This window comes from Furipterus horrens, unplaced genomic scaffold (genome assembly GCF_987537825.1).
Source record: "Furipterus horrens unplaced genomic scaffold, mFurHor1.1.pri manual_scaffold_4, whole genome shotgun sequence".
In the NCBI taxonomy this organism is placed as follows: Eukaryota; Metazoa; Chordata; class Mammalia; order Chiroptera; family Furipteridae; genus Furipterus; species Furipterus horrens.
This window is the reverse complement of record NW_028327174.1, coordinates 86,200,191-86,210,085: the sequence shown is the minus strand read 5'-3', so window position 1 is coordinate 86,210,085 and position 9,895 is coordinate 86,200,191.

Genomic DNA, 9,895 nt, shown 5'->3' with positions numbered 1-9,895 from the left:
CTGCTCCTTAAATGCCACGAACCCCGCCCCCGCCTGTCCCGCGCCCTGGCTTTGGAGATCCACGCCTGTCGTCGCCTGATAGTGCAACTTGCTTACCAATAAAGGAACTGATACAAATACACCACCAATACAGCAGGCACATGGCCGTTCTGGCGAAACCTGCGCTCTAAGGTGCCTTTTAGGAAATGGAAGGCTACTCATGAACCTTAGGCACAGATACATCTCCAAGGGAATTTGGGGACAACCGAGAGCCTCTAGGGAACAGCTGGAGTACTTTGCAGGATCCAGGTAGGAATATGGAATCAGAAACAATTTGAAAGGGAGCCAGCAGAGAAGAAACGTGGGGAATTCAGCGCTAACCTGAGGGGCTGTGGGGTCTGAGGACTCAGACCTGAGTCGTCAGGCACATAACTGAAGTCATAGGCTGGGTGTCTCCACCCACCCCGGCGGCGATCAAGTGCTCCAGTTCCCAGGTACCACACACAGTTCTAGCCCCCTAGCCTTCCTACTTTCTTCCCTCCCTTTCTTTCTTTCCAGAATGACAGAATTTAAAGCCTAACTACCCCTACCACCCACCCACCCACCCACCCCAACCCCAAATAGCAGAGCAATACCAATGAGTCACTCCTTTTCTTAACTAAATCTAAACTAAATTGGAAGGGACAGGGTGACTCTGGGGGTAACACCTGGTTACGTACAGATACACATCACAGGTTCTTTAGAGTGACGGGGGTGGGGTGGAGGATTAAAATCTTGTTCAAACTCAAGCAGCAGTGGACTTTTGGGAAGCTCTTTGGTGTGTCCTTCCTCTCTTCTTCTCCCCTGCAAAATGTTCTTCAGGGAAATATTTGAAGATAAGGGGAAGGGTATAGAAGATTTGCATGAAACCGATGTTGCCACTGTTTGCTGGGAGTCTGGGAGAAGGGGTTTTGCAGGCATGAGGGGCTGCCGCTCACCTTTGCCTGTTGCAGTCCCTGCGCTGTATTTTTGGAGAGGTGTGGAACAAACAAGCAAGATGCAGGGAGAGATGCCCCAGACCCCAAGTTGAGTGCAAACTTCAAGAGCAAAGCCCCATTCGTACTGACTTGATGGGAGCGGGGGCAGCTCATACAGTGGTGGTGGCATAGATTAAACACTAGAAAATTGTAACACATTTCCTTAGAGAAGATTGCTATTTATTCTTGTTGGTGTCAAGTTTGGAAAAGTGTTAGTTATGACCAAACTGGCCAAAATAGAATATTATCAGGTTCTCTAGCACCTCTTAAGGACTTGCAATGTGCCAGTCTCAGCCACTGCTACTGTGGCCCACACAGCAGCCTCTGATGTTATCAGGTGTCCTGGAGTGCAACCTCTACCAAAAAAGACAAACAGGGCCACTCTTCCCACACCTACCCTGACTCCAGAGTTATTGCTTCATTGTCACCAGTCATTCTGCCCAGAATCTAGGCATCCCATTGCTCCTTGAGGAGAATGGCCTCCTGGTGTTTGGAGTAGTCCTCACCTGGTAGAACTCTGAACTGGGTTTCCCCTGAAATATACAGACTCACCTCTTTTTGGCTCCAGGGGCTATAACCAGGCATTTCTGGGCCATGGACACCAAGTTCCACCTAATTCTAATGCTCTCTCTTGAGCTGCCCATAAAACCCAAGGTACAGCCTGGGACACCTCTTCAGTCCTCATATTCTAGTAGTGACTTCTGTGTGAAGCTGGGTTTTCCTTCTTTCAAAAGAACCCTATGCATGCCAAGAGACTCTTCTAGAACTGTTCTGATGAACAAATGTTACATATTTGGAACAAGCTGTCATATTCCTAGCTCATTTTAATACACTTAAAATTAATACACTTAATGAAATTGAAAATATACCAGACACAGGAGGTGGTGGGGAGAAATAGTACTAAAATTGTGCCATTCTCTGACCTCAAGGAAGTTACACTTGATCCGTTGGAGGGGAAAATGAGTGAATAAACAATAATGACCCAAGACAGAAAAGAATTTAACACTAAATGGTATAGTCTCTAAGTGCTTTGAGCTGGAAGGAAAGATGGGAGAGATGGCAAGACTTTTATTCCTTAGAATTATTCAGATTTTTCTATTCCTTTGCATCCTTCCTTCTGCTAGGAATGGTAGGAGAGAAGCAGAAAGAGGGGTTGAGTCAGGGCCTTGTGTCTATTGCTCTTTGTGCCTTGAAAGGTCCCCTGATGCAGAGTTCTGGGTAAAGGGATATCCACCAGCTGGCTCATAGACGAGAATGTGAGGATTCAAGTACAGAAAAGGAAGAGAGTCCAGGTGACAATGGGAAGAGGAAGGTCTTCTTCCAGCCTCACATCTGGCTAGCTGGTGCCTCTGCCCACTGTTCTTTTCCTCACCCAGATTCCTCTCCCACACAAACAGGCAGTCCCCACACACCTGTGTCCACTTGTCATGCCTGCCTATGACTACGCCTGGAGTTGGAGTCAGAATGAAAAAAACAAAAACAAATCTTTAGCCAGGCACATTTCTGCATTGGTTCCTCATTGCCTCATGTAGAAGAAGCCTGGAGGCTCAGGTAAGAACATCCTGCATAGAGGACAACCTGCTTTCAGACATAGCACATGTGCTGTGTTGAAGACTCTTAATGACCATGGCCAGAGTAGCCAGTGCTGCTCTCAGAACAGGTAAAGGCCCACAGGAGGCTTGCTGGGCCATGGAGGCAAGTGCAGGCCTGTTTTCTCCTCGTGTGGATACAGCTCCCCAAAATTATACCTCACCACAGAGCTCATTTTTTTGTCACTCATTTTGGATAATAATATTGTTTTTTAAAAAATTACTATTTATCTTTTAATAAGTGATTGGAAAAAATTGCATTCTGAAGTGTTTTATTTATTTTATTTTTTATTTTAATTTTTAAATAATTTTTTATTTTAACCTTGGACAGATTTTTCCCACTTGAATGATCTTCACCTTTAGATACATAAGTAACATATATGAAATATAACCTATATGACATGAAGGATATTATTCACACAAATATGCTCAGTTAACTTTGTAGGAATTTTTCCCTTCTGGTGAGCAAGGTGACACTCTCTTGGTCATAAACTCCCACATTCTTTAGTCAGGAAGCCCAAAGCAGAGATTTCAATATTTACCCCTGAAATTAGTATTGAAAACTTGTGTATGTGTGTAGCACCCCATACCAGGTCTTTCCTCTGGAGGAGCTCTCAACCCAGTTAAGGAGATCAGCTATGTCACCTAGTTAGAATGTTAACATAAGACATGTCAAAGGCCACACATCGTCTAGTACTGGGTGAGGGCAGATGCCAGGGTTCCAGAGGTGCCAAAAGAGGTGGAAGCTCTGTGCAATGCAGTGATGGGTGCTTCTTGAAGTGGGTCAAGTGCACATGGAGTTTGAAGGATGGGTAACATGCAACAAGTAGAGAGGAGGAGAGAAAGGAAGGTACTGCTCCTGCAAAGATGTGGCATGTAGAAATGACAATGGTGGTGTTTCAGGGAGAGCAAGAGGCCTGGTAGCCAGAGAAGACAGGCTCTCTCAGGGATGGGCAGGAGGCCCAGCTGTCAGGGTGGGACTGTGCAGACATTGGAGCCTTAGCATAGGTCTTGGGAGCTCTTGAGAATGACAGTAACATAATGAAAACAACATTTTGGGGAAGATGAGAGGTTCTCTAGAAAAACCGGAGAACCCTCCAGACTCTGTGAAGTTGCTGGCTTGCAGCTGTCCCAACATGAGACTTGAACCCAGTTCCCTGTCAATGAGCAGCTTGTCAAGGAGGCGGCTTGCTGCTTTTGTCATTTAAACTTTAGCACCCCAATGCCAGTTTCTAAGCAACTGTAAGTTCAGATATCATTGATTTGTTCTATCAAGCACCTTTAAAAGGAAACCAGGGGAAGGGAAAATGATAGTTACTAGACTTAGATAGTCACAATCTAAGTGAGAGAAGTTTACAGGATTCTCCCCTCTCCATGCCCCAATATATATATTTATATTGTGTTTCCAGGGTGAACTGAGCTGTTCTAAGAGCTATGTAGGGGAGGGGAGTTATAGAATGGAAGAATATTCTTAAGAGACAAGGTCTGTATCATCCACAAAGATTAGTTTCAATCTCATAATAGTGGTGGAGTGTGGTCATTCTTTACAATGACCTGAGTTAATAAAGGAAGTAAAGTGACCTTTTTCCAGTAATGTTAATGGAATTGTGTTGATCTCCCTCAGTTTTCATGACGGATGTGTCCCTTGTGAGATCCCAAGTTCAGTTTGGTGTGCATGAGAAGAATGACCTCGTCCTGACAGGGTCAGTGTTCCACATAAGCCAGGAGCAGAAAACAATCACTTCGTTATCTTGGTCAGCACTCTCTTTCTCTCACACATACTTTTAATAATTGTCTGAGGTAACCCAACATTTTAAGTCAGCATGCAGAAAGGTGGTCTAAATCTATGAACATATCCATCCTAGGTCAGTGCTTTAAAATAACACAAATTCACTCTGGAAGCAAATGGGGGTAAGGGGAAAGGAACACAGTCTGAGTTCCTGGTCTCTATAACACCAGAGCAACTTGGCTCTTGCTGGTCCAGAAAGGTACACAAGACTGGATTATGCCATAGCCCAGGTCAAGAGTTCAAAACACTGCTAGAGACTTGAGGAAATAAAAAGCAAGGAAAGGAAACAAGAAATGCTTTCAAGGGACAATTGAGAGAAAATGGCAGCTGTTTGGCTGCAAATACTACTGGGGAGTTTCCCTGAGTGGTGAGTGTGGGTCCTCAAGTTCTGCCTGTGGTCCTGCCATGCAGGTTCAGCACTGCTCCCAGAAGGCATCAGGGAGCTGGGGAAGAAATGGGAGGGCAGGAGAAAATGCTTCATATATTTATAGGGGATCTTATTGTGGCTGCCAAAGTATGCCCTTAGGAAATAAAGACACCAGCTGCTGAAGCACAGGATGTCTTAACCAACCTGCCTCTAGCAGCTGGGAATCAGGGTCTTGGTGGAGCTGGTTGCTGTGTCTCAGGTCTAATGGCTCAACTGCCACCAGCTTCCAGCCACTACCCCATTTGAGTAATATTCATCTAAGAATCTTCTCACACTCTGGACTGGCCTTTTTCATCACCTCAGTCTCTCTTTCCTCCCTGTGAGGGCTGCACAGGGCTCCCATTACAGTTGCATTTTTTCAGCTAAACAATGAACAATTTTTTAGTGTGTTTCAAATATTGCATAGGACTTACTTATACTTGTTAGAATATACTGGGACTTGGAGGACCTGAGCCACCACCTATGCTGAAACAAAGAGGGTCTGTATCACTAGCCATGCACCCGATCACAAAGTTCCCTATTATCAGAGCAACGGAGGCCTAGCTGCTGACATCCTACTGAGAACTAGTTACACGTGTAAGGGACAAAGAAACTAGTGACTCTCAAACCAATAGGAAATAAATAATGGCAAAGGACAAATGTAATTGAATTTTGAATTAGAGGATCAGTCTCCAAGTCAACAGTAAAGCAAGGGAAAATGTTAGCATACAAGTCAGAAAATGACATTCCACAGCTCATCATGAAATGCCTCTGAAATCAAAAGAGAGCTAGAGATAGGTTTATCATCAAACCCAAACATAGGGACTAAGGGACTCTTCAAAGGAGAGCTAGAGATAGGTTTATCACCATACCCAAACACAGGTGGACTCTTCAAAGGAAAGCTAACACAGGGCAAGGGGGAGCTGGAAACATACCCCTCGCTAAATTACCCTTACCCTTAGTTAATCGCATTAGATTGTAACTCCTGAGTATCCAGTAATGGAGAAAATTGGCAAGTGGGGGTGGGGTGGGGCTACTTGAGTTAATAGAAAACCATTTTGCTTTTTCTGCTTTGGTGCACATGCCCCTGGCTGGCTGTGCCCAGCTCTGCAGACTTATGAATAAACAATGCCTCTCCTACTGCTCAAGTCCTGTGTCCCAGTGCTTTTGTTGTTGAGTGTTTCTCACACAGCCCCATTGCCCCTTCCCCTTTCTCTTAATCATTTCCCAGAAACAAGGATCATTAGTCTCCTGATAGCCATCCCTAGTCAGAGGACAGTGTTCTGTCACAAACAACTATACCCTGGACTCTTGAGCCTACCAGCAGGGTGACCCATCCCCCTGAAGGTCTGCTACAAACCCTTAAAAATCCCTCTATCCCTTCCCTTGGGAATTCAGTCCACTTAGACTCAGCCCACCTGTTTGAACATCCTTCAATAAAGAACTGGTCCACCCAATTCCTCCCTTCTTCCGGGCACAAATCTAATAATACTAAAAAAAGTATTCCTTATTTAGCTGAAATGAAAATTTAACAAGATATTTTTGTTTTCTAATTCTGGCAATGTCACTCCCTCTAGGCATATTGGAGAAATTGACTAAGCTCCACTGATCTTCTCATTACTAAGCCAAACATAAAAATAAAAACATGTTCAGATTTTCTCTTTTTGCTATACCAGTCTCTCCCAAGAGCCATGTGAGGTGGGTTTGCCTTAATATGGTCAACCTGAATGAGTGTGGGAGGGCTTTTTTAAAAAATCAAATAGCTCTTCAGGGGCTTCCAGTCAAGATGGAGGCCTAGTCACACACGCGCATCTCCCTCCACAACTAAGAAGAAATACAACTACCTCAAAACTAGAGACAACCAAAAGTTCCAGAAAATCAAGCTGCATGGAAATCAATAAACAAAGATATAAAGAAGAAATACTCATCAACATAGGTAGAAGGGGTGGAGCCGGGGCAGAGAGGACGCAGTGTGGTGGTGGCAGCAGCTGCAGCATCAGGCCAGCAGAAAGTGCAGTCACACATTTTTAAAAATGGGGCAGGACACCTGGAGAGTGTTCCCAGCTCCTGACTGGGTTTCACAGCTCACAGTCCCAGCACCAGAGAAAATCAAGCTTCATTGCTTCTGACTGTGCAAACCAGTGGGGGTTGGGGCAGAGGAAGAAGCTGCCAGTCTTTCAGCAGAATCTGTTTGTTTAAAGGACCCTCATGGTCCTAGAACATCCACAGATCCACCCACTCTTGGAACAATGGCCAGGGCAACAGCTAGAGAGGTGCCAGTCCCATACGGAAGTGGTAGAAGTGCCTGGAAAAGGGGCAAGTGCTGAGTAAGTGGCATTGTTCCCTCTCTGACCCCTCCCCCACATACAGTGCCACAACATGGTGAAATGAGTCACCCTGTACTTATGATACCTAAGGCTCCGCCCCTTACAACATCACAGGAGTGACATCTCTACCTAAGACACAGAGGCAAACAAACACAGGAACCTGTCAAGATGTGGAGACAGAGAACTATGGCCCAAAAAGGGGAGTGGATCAAGGTTCCAGTGGGAGAACTAAATGACAAGGAGATAGCCAACCTAAGAGACTCAGAATTCAAAACACTGGTGATAAAAATTCTCACAGGCTTGACAGATATGCTTGAGTATGGCAAATGCAAAGGGGAAGAAGTGAAGGCTATGCTAAATGAAACAAAGGAAAATCCACACAAAACCAAAGGTGAAGAGAAGGAAACTAGGGTTCAAATCAATGATTTGGAAATAAGGAAGAAAAAAACAGTCAACCAGTACAGAATGAGGAAATAGGAATCAAAAATAATGAGGAGAGGCTTAGGAACCTCTGGGACAACTTTAAATGTGCCAACATCCAAATCATAGGGGCGCCAGAAGGAGAAGAGGAAGAGCAAGAAATTGAAAGCTTATGTGAAGAAATAATAAAGGAATACTTCCCAAATTTGGTGAAGGAAATAGACATACAAGTCCAGGAAGCACAGAGAGTCCCAAACAAGCTAGACCCAAAGAGGACCACACCAAGACACATCATAATTAAAATTCCAAAGGTGAAAGATAAGGAGAGAATCTTAAAAGCAGCAAGAGAAAAGTGGAGAGTTACCTAAAAAGGGGTGCCTATAAGACTGTCAGCTGATTTCTCAAAAGACACTTTGCAGGCAAGAAAAAACTGGCAAGAAGTATTCAATGTGATGAAAAGCAAGGACCTACAACCAAGATTACTCTATCCAGCAAAGCTATCATTTAGAATGGAAGGGCAGATGATGTGCTTCCCAGACACCGTAAAGCTAAAAGAGTTCATTATCACAAAGACATTATTGTATGAAATGTTAAAGGGACTTACTTAAGAAAAAGAAGATCAAAACTATGAACACTAAAATGATAACAAACTCACAACTATCAACAACTGAATCTAAAAAATAAAAACAAAATCCAACTAAGCAAACCAGAATAGGAATGGAATCATAGGTATAGGGATTATTTGGAGTGTTATCAGCTGGGAGAGGGAAGGGGAAGAAATGGTGCAGGGATTAAGAAGCATAACTGGTTGGTACAAAAATAGACATGGGGAAGTTAAGAATAATATAGGAAAGGGTGAAGCCGAAGAACTTATATGCATGACCCATGGACATGAATTAAGGGCAGGTGGGATTGCTGGAGGGAAGGGTGGTACTAGCCAGAGAGGAGCAAAGGGAAAAAAAAATGGGACTACTGTAACAACATAATCAATAAGGTATACTTTAAAAAAAAAAAAAAAAAGCTCTTCAGCCAGAAAATTGTTGCCATTGTGCAGAGGTCAAATTCTTGGATTTGAGAAGAGCATGTGGGACTACAATGCTGTCTCAAGATCATTTTTCAGTTTTATAGGGAACCAGCAGAGGGGGCACATTCTACAATGACACTGGGCTCAGATACCAGGGTGACATCATCACAGTTAAGGCCACCTGGAATCACTCAGGCACCAAGGATTTATAGATTGGCCCTGGGCTTTGCAATTGTGTGCTGAAGAGTTCATTTCTGCTGGAGCAAAGGACAACTTGGGTAAAAGACAAACCCCAAGCAAACCAACCAGAAAAAAACAAACAAACAAACCCACCAGTAAGAGAAAAGAAACAACAGAAAAACTCCAATACCAATTAGCACAAAGAAAGAGTGAAGGACTATGTTATAAGAAAAGGCGAATTGTGAATGATTGCCTGCTTCTAGCTCTGGATGGGATTGAGAAATGTCAAGGTCAGTCTTTTTAGACGTGCTTCTTTCATAAGGTGTTTCATAGGTTTAAGGTATTCAGTCTTGGCCTTACAGTCCCCTGGTTGCCTCCTGTCACTAGTCTCCTCCTCACCAAGGCAATATGCTCTTTGATGCCAGATCTTATACTTTCTTTGTTTCACTCAAAGACATGACAACAGTGACTGGCACATAGTAGGTGCCTCTGTGTCTCGATTCTCTTGGAGAAGTGTAAGAACATTTCTAAAATATTTTAAAAGGGTGTTCCACTGTCTTCCATGATCACCCTTGATTTTAGTGATTGACTCTCTCATAAGAAAGTTTTCCTTATAAATTACTGAAAATATTTCATTTTGCAGCTGGAGTTTATTTTTAGATGTGAGGAAGTTCTGTTGAAATATAAAGAAAAACATGCTTTAAATATCTTGTGAAAGCTAAAACATAAACATAGATGTTCCTTTTCAGCTTGCGAGACTTAATTTTAGTGCTCAATAGTTTTAGTAATTAATAATTTCTTAAAAAGTAATGCTGAATGGAGACTCCGTTGACCTGAGTTCTAGTCCTGGCTTTCTTGTTTGCTGATCATTATTTGCTGGGGCAAGACATATAACATCATCATCAGTGGTTCCCAAACCTGACTGATCACAGAATCTCTTGGGAGTTTTAAAAAACTAGCTGGCCTTGGCTGGTGTGGCTCTGTGAACAAAAGGGTTGCTGGTTTGATTCCCAGTCAGGGCACATGCCTGTGTTGCAGGCCAGGTTCCAAGCTAGGGGGTGCATGAGAGGCAACCATACATTGATGTTTCTCTCCCTCTCTTTCTTTCTCCCTCTCTCTCTAAAAATAAATAAAATCTTTAAAAAAAATTAGCTGGACCCCACAT